Source organism: Anomalospiza imberbis, chromosome 3, assembly GCF_031753505.1.
Source record: "Anomalospiza imberbis isolate Cuckoo-Finch-1a 21T00152 chromosome 3, ASM3175350v1, whole genome shotgun sequence".
NCBI classification, from domain to species: Eukaryota; Metazoa; Chordata; class Aves; order Passeriformes; family Viduidae; genus Anomalospiza; species Anomalospiza imberbis.
The window spans coordinates 35,597,712-35,605,623 of NC_089683.1; the positions used below are offsets into that span (position 1 = coordinate 35,597,712).

The 7,912-nt window shown below is 35.6% G+C and overlaps 1 protein-coding gene across 4 annotated transcripts in view; it reads right to left on the reverse strand.

Moving 5' to 3' along the window:
• Window positions 1-5,579: 5,579 nt before the first annotated feature.
• Window positions 5,580-7,912, reverse strand: part of SYNCRIP (synaptotagmin binding cytoplasmic RNA interacting protein) — a 25,773-nt gene continuing 23,440 nt past the window's right edge. For all 4 annotated transcript variants that reach the window (XM_068183990.1, XM_068183989.1, XM_068183988.1 and 1 more), the window contains exon 12: window positions 5,580-7,912. This exon is cut by the window's right edge. The gene's annotated coding sequence lies outside the window, so the exon portion shown is untranslated.

The following is a 7,912-nucleotide window of genomic DNA, read 5'->3' on the forward strand; positions in this document are numbered from 1 at the left end:
GGCTGCTACGTGGTGCCTGGCTAAAGAGTGTACCTACCTTTCACAGGAAAAGGACAGACAGGTTAGAGGCAGGGAAGATTCTACAAAGCTGTAACATAGCTAAATTAGGCTGTTGTATGTTATGGTTTGCCAGGTTATTTCCCTATTTTTTCTTTAAACCTAGATTAGAAACTTGCCCATGTAGTTCAGGCAGATTTGATGGCTGTCTTTTGCCCACAGGGAGAAGACTTCTTTTTCAAACTGTTTCATTTCTTTCCCTTTTCTCAGGGAGCAAATAATATGCTTTGTTAAGAGCTTTCCAAAAAGGGGAGTATTTGTGATGTGATCAGTCCTAGGCCAACCTGTTAAATACAAGACAAACCCCTTGGTATTCCTCTGAGGAGCAACTCCCTGGTTGTCAACGTTGCTTGAGAAAGAACAGAGGTATTTACAGAAGTCCGTGCAAGTTTTTCTTTTCACTTTTTGCCCTTCCAGATGTCTAAGTTAAGACATGTCTGTTCTTTCTTAATGTGACCATTAACCACAATTTTAGTTCATTTGTGAAACCTGAGATCTCTCTACATTACTTTTACCATGTGGCAGAAATTCCAAGATTATCATATTAATCTCGCCTGCCCCATATCTAAGAATTCCAACATCTCTTCCTAAACATCTTTCAGGGCCAGAGGATATGGGTATTGGGAGGGGAAAGGGGGGGTGTTTGTGTTTTGGTTCCTGTGGGTTGGTTGTGTCTCCCCCACCCACCCCCAGCAGTATATGCATTTTTACTAACTATTCTAAGATTGGCCCTCCTGTTAAACAGGTTCAGTCTTTCTCAAAAAGAGTCAAAAAAATTATCTTGATTCTAAAATGCATGCCTCGATTATGGGAACTACACCCAGCCATCTGAACTTAAAACCAGAATTGCTAAGTTATTCTATCTTTAACTGCATTAAGAATTTGAATCATACCTGTTTTAATCTTCATGTATTAAAGAAGTAAAAGGTTGCTTCCTAAAGATTTAGAAAAGTGTAATACACAATATGCATGTCTGTCTCGTTATTCCAGAGACCACAAAAATTGGAGTTGATATCATCTACCTGTAGCTGTACTAGTTACTTATCGTAGCTGTTCTTTACTAGCTCCACAGTAAAACTACAGAAGCATTTTAGCACACTTCAATACCACATAATCTGCTTTAGCACAGGCCATCACTGAGGGTAGTTTGTGCACACCTTGCTGAGATGTGACCACTGCCTGTTAAATCTCAATGCCATCTGTACCTGCATGGCAGGTACACCTTCATGCATCTCAAACTGCATTACACACTGGCAGGCTTCATTTGCCAAAAAGCTTAGTTAGCAATGTTTTTTCACTATTCATCTCTATACTCCACTTCACTCATCACTCAATGAAAGCAGTACTATTTAGAAATATTACACTAGAGGCAATAAACTGTGACTGTTTATATACTGCCATTAAGAAAACAAAACTCTTTACTTGCTAGTAGCAACCTGTACAGATTTTAACAGTTAACCTAAGAAAAGATCAACTAGCTCAAATTAATTTCTAGGGTCTGAGACTTACTGATCAGTTCAGAACATATGAATATTAAGATAGTTTTCTTGGATAGAAACATGGCCACCTGAACGAACCAAACTTCAGGTTAGTGTAATATTAAGGAAAAAGAAAAATTGCCATTTATTACACCGTTCCCACTGTAAGGTCACTTCCATGCAAACCCAAACCGCAAACACCATACTAAATCCAAGGGATTGAAGACCTTACACATCCCTTCTTAAATGGAAGATCAATCTCACTGGAGTTATCCCCATAATGAGTTGGGATTTTTCCTCAGAGGTTGTGTTAATTACAAGAAAATAGTGGAGCAAGGCACTGCTAATGATTGAAGCCACCTAAGCCTTGTTATACCATCAGGTTTTCCAATGAGAGAAGTTATGATCTGTCCCTCTGGGTCCACGCCTAGTTTTCTGTTAGCATGAAACCCACATCATATTTCTTCATATGCCAATCCTGACAGATTTTAACAACATGTATGCCAGTTTTCTTCAAAGCAGCTTTTAAGCATCTCACTAATTCAAAAGTAAGTGTAAATGATCACACTTCTGTAATTGTAGATAACAAATACAGGACAGTTTCACTAGACTAGTTTAAGGCAGTTACACACTGATCACTTCCTGGCAAAAGACACATCAGTGATTGTCACTGAATGTTTGTCTCTGCTAGAAGCATCAACTTAAGCACACACACAAAACTCAAAATTCTATTTTGAGTTTCTATTGAAAATTGTGGATTGGAAAGAGGTTGGCTTATCAAAACAACTGTTTGTACTAGAAGAAAAAACATTTAATTGCAACATCCAAAGGAAGTCTTTGACCACAATCTGAAACAGGAACAATCCTTTAATAGCCACTTTGGCTTTCCAGATGCAGGGACTACGTATTTTTATCTGTCATCTCAAATACTGTAATGTTAAATCACCTCTGAATTGTAATACACATCTGCATAATGAAAAGATTACCTACAATTTATTTTATGCTAGCTCTCAACAGTGTTTTGTAATACAGCTTCATTTTAAAGTATGCTGACATTGCTTAAGAAAAGCCCTGGTTTACTGATGAGGCATCGATAAATTTACTGATGAGGCATCGATAAATTTATCTTCCAATGAGGAAGCTTTATAATCCCGAATTCATTACACTTAGTACTTAGTAGTTATTTTTAAATAACCATTATGAGTGACAGAATTAGGTACATTCCTCATCGTACTGAAGAGAAAAAAAATCTGAAAACTGTTACTTTAGAGGGTAGAACAATAGTGAAAGCACACTTGGAACCAGAAACTCAGGATCTGATACATTCCATTCCTGGCTTTCAACAGATGACTTGTGTTCATGTAAAAACCTTTAAACTACTATGATTACTAACCCATTAGTGTAAAAATAGATACTGAATTACCTGTGAAGCATTTAAGACATTTTTAGATCTGAAATATTTAACACTAAACAGTGTCAGATTACACTCAACATTCACTTGGCATTGAAGTGGACACACTAAAATTAAGAGTTAAAATGCACAACCTGGGTTAATCACTGCAGATAAGGAATCAATTAAACAGTCTACTGAAGTTAGATTTTAGGTACTGCAAGTCATTTAAGTACTAGAAAGTCTATTTTTACTTACCATTATCTTATGTGCAGTAAAATGCCATAGACTATTCTACTGGCTGTGCAGCAGAACTGAGAGTGCATTTCCTAACTTCCTTAGTGCAGAGAAAACAAGGAGTAAGATTCCGTATCTTTTCTGCACATTAGTGACCAAGACAAGTACACTGTCACACTAACCGCGCATAAGGAACTGTCACCAATAATCAGCCAAATGAATCACTCTCAGACTGTGGGAAATTAGATTTATGACACTCCAGGTTTTACCTAAATGACTGTTTGAATACAAGTGTTGGCTTTAGAGTGGATGCCAAATTTCATGAACAATTACCTGAACTGCAATGTATTTTGTGATTCAAACTTTAAATATTCAGTCTGCATTTAAGTACCTATTACCTACATGTTACGACTGTGTTTTCTAGACTTCACAGCTGCTTTTATTTTTCAACTTTTTAAAAAAATAAAAAGCTTCTACCAGGTACCTGGAAGTCTGACCATCTAAAGCTTTCGTGAACATAGCTTTAAATAAATCACATAACCCAATTTATCCAGATGAGCTCAGCTGTGCAGCATCTGTTCAGGAGTTGGCCATTTAAAAGTATGTATTTTGTGGAAAACCTAGTAACCAGTTATATATTGGCAAGAAAAAGTATAATTACATGAGACAGTCACCCCTCTCCAAACTGCAAGTAAACTAACAACGTAGTCCTAGTGGCACTTTTCAACTCTCTTTTGTAACAATCTAGACAAAGGGGCATCTAAGCAGTGACTCTTTCCTCCCATGGATTTTTTTAACCAAAGTAAATATACACTTGCAAACTGTGACCAGATAACTGTGAAAATCAGGCTCCTGGAAAGATTTTAACATCAGAGCTTCTAGGAAGCATTGTTTATTTGTACTAGATGGCTGTAAAGTGACAGTAATTTATTCCTTCTTCCCCCACTATTTGTATTAAGGATCAAGGAATCTTCAGCTCAACTTCCTCTTCTGTTGCCACACTCCATTTTCATCTGACAGAGCAAATGGCAAAGTACAACCTGGTGTTTCCTATGCCCAACTAATTTAACTAGTTAGCCCCAGACATGAGATGTCATGTGCTGGTGGCTCCATAAAGACAGACTTTTATGTCCATTGAGTCCAAATAGTCACAAAGTCAGGAATTCTAAGATTCAGGGCATGAACACAGAGTCAAGCTTGCACCTGACCCATTTCAATTGTCCAAAAACTGTCTTGTCACATTCACTGCCTCACAGCCTACTTCAAAACTTGCTACTCCATTTTAAACAACTAATATTTTCAACTAATATCTCACTAATGTGAGGGAATAACAGTCTTAATGTTGTGCAGTGTATCAATTTAAATACACTCTTTTGTGAAAATGTTCTGTGTGTTTAGGTCCATGTTGCCTTTCAGTTTTATTTCTCAGAAAAAACAACAAAAAAAAAAGCCTCCCTTCACTGGTGTATGGAAGCACTAAAATAATTGCTAGGCTGAACAGTAAAGTTAAGCCTCTGAAGAATAATCAGAGGCACAAGGGAATAAAAAGTTGCAGCCATGTATAATATTTCTATCCTGAAGTTGGAAATCCTGCTTTTAGAGGACACTACATTTATTTTAGACTATGTCATACCCCTCACCCCCAACAAGAACAGAATTAGTATTCCTTATTTTAGATTTTAAAGACAGTATTTACATAAGAGTTGTACAATGCAGAAATTCAGAAACTGATCTTAGTATCTTATTGTAGTAACAGCCTTCCTCCAACAGTATAAACACAAACTTAAGTTCTGGGTCGTAACAAATCTCCTCTTTAAAAATTGAAAAGAAAAATTAAAGTACAGTTGCATGTCCTGTGTAAAACCTTTCAAACAAAAATGAGTATTAAAACAGAAGTATAATTTAAAAAGCTGTGTATTGGAGTGTTTATAAACCAGAAGTGTTAAGCAGCAGCAGTTTCCGGTTTCTTATTAAATTCAGCTAGACTTCAAATTTAGAAACACATTATAAACCAATGTGGAACTATACTACTTATGCACCTTTGCAGGTGTTTCTGTAAAGAAAGCCTCCTATGAGAATAAACAGAGGCAGCACATTAAATTAAGTCAAAACTTGCCTTCAACATGCCAAAAAGAACTGTGTCATATGTTCATTTGTCACCAAAGCACCTCCTAAGAGATGCATTATTGCTGTAGAACATTTCAAGTTTACCAACACCCAAGTGCAACCAAACTGATGTTGTATATATGCACTTGCCCATTCTCACCAGTATTACCACTTAATGGTTATTCTTTAAACAATCAAATTTAAAGCTTTGAAAAATAACATTTTTGTGATTTTAGGGTTTTTTTTCCACAATATTAATCACCACATGCAATTTAGTTTTCTGATAATTTTTCTAAAAAACTGCACCAATATCAGAACAGTGCAAATCATATTTAATTGTAAAAGTTATAATGGCTTGAGTTCATAATTAGAGGGAACACTGTCAGGATCTTGGTATTTTGCTCACTCACCATTGCTTGCATTCCATTAAAAACTTTCCTGTCAATTTTGCCTTGTTTTTTTCTTTAAATAGTTTTCCCCCCATGCTTTTATCAAAGCTGAAATTAGGGATTTAATCCACAATTTCAACATACATAGTGCCTTAGCTGCAATGTTTTTATGCACTTCCATCTACTGTTACAATTCCATAAATGTATTATCCCCCGCAACACGTTTCCAGACTAAGAACTAGTCACTAGCACTTGTGATCCAACAAGTGTTTTAAGTTTTTCAGCAATGGAGAGATTTCAAGATTAAGAAATCTGAGGACTTTCCCTCTCCTACAGCCCCCAGTGTTTAATTTCATAGCAAAGTTCAAAATTGGTTTCCACATCTTGACAGTGTTCCTTATAAAACCGTATGACAGTAAAAGTGCCAGTAGGCATGGCAACCTCTTTGAAGGGAGCATTTAAACTCCTTGGCACTGGGAATGCCAGCACCAAGGATTACATTGAAATTCAAAATTATACTTAAGGCTACAATTAGAAAACTCACTTTCCATAAGCCTAATTTCTCTAAGTAGATTTCAAAATTCAGAAGCTAATGCAACTGTTAAGTTTTATGCTCAAATTTGAGAAAGAAATTTCTTTTCTTTAGCACGGGCAGTATATGAAACTCCGGTAGCAAATGTCTCTTAGGCATTGACTACTCATTTCACCATTGTTCACTTACTTTGTCGTAAAGTTCAAAACTGGCAAGGCACATTTACATATTCCAATGAATACTTGACAATTTTTAATTACACTTTATGTCCCAGCTATCCCAGTAATTGACATACAACATACTAAAATGGTTTATTAAGATAACAAAAAAAAAAAAAATCAATTAATGTGAAAACATACAGGCTATTGGCAACCACTATTCTAAAAATTATGTAAATACAAGTAAACATACTGAAATGTGTGCGATTCTAAGTTTTTAACCAGATCTCTGTACTAACACACATTTATATTAATGACACATAAAAAAAATAAAAACTTTATTACAAAAATAAGTTACACTCGCCTCCAGCTTACAGTATAAAACAATTTTATTTGCAGGAATGCAAAATGATTGTTTGCCATGAGCATTTTCAACATATGACATGTCTAATTTTGTTAAAATTTGCATTTACTGGGGGAACTGGTGTGTATAAAACCTTAATTAGGTATAAGCTTCAAATTTCATTGTGGTGCCTATGGGTATGTAGTATAACTGCAGTATCCCTTTGTGAAGGGTGTTAAGGGAACTCTTTATGCCAAGTCCAAAGTAAGTCATATTTTATCTATCTTTTACCTATATGAAACTGGACTTGGCAAGGTTCTGTTTTTGTTTTTCTTTTTTTAAGGGATGTTCAATAGAGGATGCTTCACCACTGAACACTCACTGTCATCAAGGTGCTTTAGAAAATTAAAAACATAGCACAAATGATTGTACTCTACTCTACTCTACAGGTTATCATGATCTGCGTAAGAGAAATGGAAAGCTGATCCACATGTTTTTACAGTGATCAGCAATAAGAAATGCACTAATGAAAACATACTTTTTACCTAAAAAGCTAAACTACAGCCATATACTATTCTATGATTTATGAAAAACTTCAAAATATCCAAATGTCAGGCTTCACTGTACAGTTGTCAGTTTTAGTCTGACCTTTTATAAAGGGACACTGCAGTATTTAGTACAAGTTGCTGATGCACTTTTTTTGAACATCTGATGTCTTACAAAAGTAACATCTTGCTAAACTATTATACATCCAAATAACTACAATATCTGAAGAAGCAAGGCTGCTTTTTCAGCCACAAAATACGACAAAAGCAAGGCCTGTTATGATGGTCATGAGGAAGTCTTACAAAGCCTCTGGAACTAAAGGCAACTAAGAATGTTACATTTGGTATATTATAATCTTACCCTCATATCATATTAAACAAGCCTTGCTTTTATCTACAAAGATTTTCTATGTACAGTACAGACAGGGTATAGTTCAATCCTCTGCTACTGAGGTAGTTAACCAACCCTTTAAAAAAGGTTCTGAAAAGAACCACTATCTGGAATGCCTGACTAACCAGCTCTGATGATTACACCTGAAACTGCTGTATCTGAACACAATTCGTAAGTGATTACTAAATAGACAATCATGATTAACCTTCATGAGCAGAAATAAAATTTAAGGATACCAATGATGGTATTCATCTATACCACTGCAATAAAAATTTAAATGCAAGAA